Source organism: Botryllus schlosseri, chromosome 16, assembly GCF_051294905.1.
Source record: "Botryllus schlosseri isolate E-star chromosome 16, Bs_hap1, whole genome shotgun sequence".
NCBI lineage: Eukaryota > Metazoa > Chordata > Ascidiacea > Stolidobranchia > Styelidae > Botryllus > Botryllus schlosseri.
In genome coordinates, this window is record NC_137251.1 from 17,310,850 (window position 1) to 17,313,949 (window position 3,100).

Genomic DNA, 3,100 nt, shown 5'->3' on the forward strand with positions numbered 1-3,100 from the left:
TATATTTGTATGCAGCCTTGTTTTGTTAATGATCAATTGTTCGTGTTTGAAAATGTTTGCTCATAAATATATATGTAAACCGAACAGAACAAGTCGTTTCATGACAGTCTATCTCAGGTTGGAAAACTTGGATCCATTTTTTGGCGCATAAAATTTGTCTATAATTTTAGATTAACAAGTGATTTGTGGTACAGAACTTCAGAATAACGCGAAACAATAACTTCATTGTTAATTTATTCGCTAAAAGCTTTTCGACTGACTCTCATCAGTAGCGAACGTCAGTGATAGGGTGAATCAAATTCGAAATGTAAGAATTATTTTGTCTATTTTGTCATGATATGTTCATAAAACATATGTTTCTTCATTTTGGTGTCATAAATGTTGCGATCACACCAAAAGTATCGTCGGAAGCGTTGTGCGTTAATATTGCATTAGCCTCCATCTATCTTTGCGGGAATGATTTTCGGCACTCCTCGTTCATGTCGGATTTTCAAGACACGACCACGTACTTCAAGAAATACAGCAGCAAAACTAGCTTTGAAATAATAAAGTCTACCAACTTCTGCATAAATAGCATGATGTTATTGACAAGAAAAATCATTATTTTGCTGTTTATCGTAAGCCTACAGTTCATATTTGCACAAGATGGATGAAGGCGGCACTATAGCTGCACCATGATAGAGCTAAAATTGAACTAAAACTTGAGGGGGTCCGCGAGGGTCCGTGACGGTCAAAAGGGGTCCGCGAAGCCAAAAAGGTTGAGAACCACTGGTTTAAACAAAACCAAGGGTGCATACCATACTTGCGATTGATTATGTAATCCACCTTGCAGTTGGCGATCTAATTGCAAATGTTAGAACAAAGCGTGCCATGATATTGCTTTGCTGGAATCCACAACAGTTCAGTCGAGGGAGAGTTGAAGCGGTCTCTTGAGTCTTATTATCGCGTCGCATGTTGAATTAGCCAATGTGACTTGTCGGCAAATGCATATTGCTATTGAGCGCTTCCACCGAGATGTTATATTAAGATCCCGTACGCTGCGATCTAGATGAAGCTCCTAAGCATACAAGAAGACATCAGGTAATAAGTGCAAAGACACTTTAATGTAGCGTTTCTGGATGATTTTCGTGCGCGCGCCGCCAAATGTAGAAAGCTGGTGACTAAAAACGTAAAGGAAATCATCACTTATCACGTCCGGCCGCCGAGATAGCGTAATGGTGAAGCTTCCGGCTTCTTGATCGATAGGTCATGGGTTTGATCCCCGGCCGGCGGCCATAGTCGCGAACGGCAGTAAACAACGCACGGTTACGGTACAGCACGCACAAAATCAGCTGTAAAACAGCCGAATGACAAAACAACACTAATGGGAGATTCCCAGCGTGTACAGATGTTCCTTCTGGCGACAGAGGATCGGCGTTTGCAGCTTTATAATGGTTGATTCAAGGACCTTTAAATGAAAAAGAGAACGAACACGAGCAACTATGGAAAGCTGATTGATATTGTAATGTTTTTTTTCTTGATAACAACATCATACTATTTATGTAGAAATTGAGTAGAATTTTATTAGTTCAAAGCTAACTTTGCAGCCGTATTTCTTGAAGTAGGCCTACGTAGTCCTGAATACCAACGTCTTCGATTTGATATGAACGAGTGCCGAAAATCCCTTTCCACAAAGATAGATGAAGGCTAATGTCATATTATATTAACGCATAACGTTTCCGACGACACTTTTGGCGTGATCGCAACATTTATGGTCCCATAATGAAGAAAGATATTTTTAATGAACATATCACGTCCAGCCTAGTCATTTTTATTTAGCATCTCATCTTCAAGTTATTCTGGAATAGCGCGGTTATGTATATCACCTGATAGAATAAGCTTCGTGGCGAGGTTTTAATCCCTTCATTGGGAAAAATTAGGAAACATACTTCAGGAGTTTTTATTTCAAATCACTTAACTAATTTGGTGACACTGACTGTGAAGTCACCCTGATTGATCTTACTATATCACCATATTATAATATTTTCCACAAACTCCTACAAAACGTCACGAAAGAGCAAGATGTTTGTATCAGTATAGGTTATTGGCAATTAAAATGAATTTGCACAGTGAGGATATTTCATGTCATACGTTTATTCTGATGATGTGAGTAATGAGGTTGTAGAAGTTGTGGAGTAATACTCTCTCATGCTTAACCTAATCTAGGTTAACAATCATTTTGCTAATTTAGAGGTCTAGCGCACCCCCTGGAATTGCTTCGCGGACCCCCAGGGGTCCGCAGACGCCCCGTTGAGAACCGCTGGACTAAAGAATCTACATGATAATTAAAGGAATGTCATCGCTCCCGCTCGTAACCTGTGAGTGAGCGCTTAAGTAAAGATAAGATGAGGTCGCAAGTCAAAAATAAGGACAGGCGTCATAAGGCACAATGTAGTTTTCCAGTTGTAGTGTAAACAAAGGCCTTTTATGGGTCTGGGGACAAGCACACTTCCATTAATGTTATTAGAAATCTACTTTGCCCTTCAAATGTACGCAATTAGGGTTATATGTCTAATGATATGTATATTGTATAAATCTATATGATGTCGTATCATTGTTCTATGTTCATGCTCATACATTGTAGGAGATACAGTACTCCAATATGCAATTGAATGGTAGGCCTATAATTATATTAAAATGAACCCTAATAATTTCGGCTGACACTCGTCACGGGTAATCGTCAGCAACTAGTACAGAATTGGAAAGATCATTCTGTATCAACAATCGTATCATAAAATATGACGTCATCACCTAGAAATTTCGACTAACCGGAGCGTTCTCTCTGGCGTCGTAGTTTGTGATACGATAGTATTAACATACAATGTTCTATATAATTCTCTACTAGTTGCTGACGATTACCCCTGACGAGTGTCAGCCGAAAATATTCGGGTTCATTTCAATTTGAATATATTACTCAATTTTAATAATAAAAGTAATCAATTCAGAACACCATAAGAATGCGATATTATGAAAAGATCGGAAGGAATCAAAACGACTAGTTGTCTTCAATCGACACTCGCCTTGGCCTCCCCTATACTTTACGGTAGCGTAGTATTAGCAT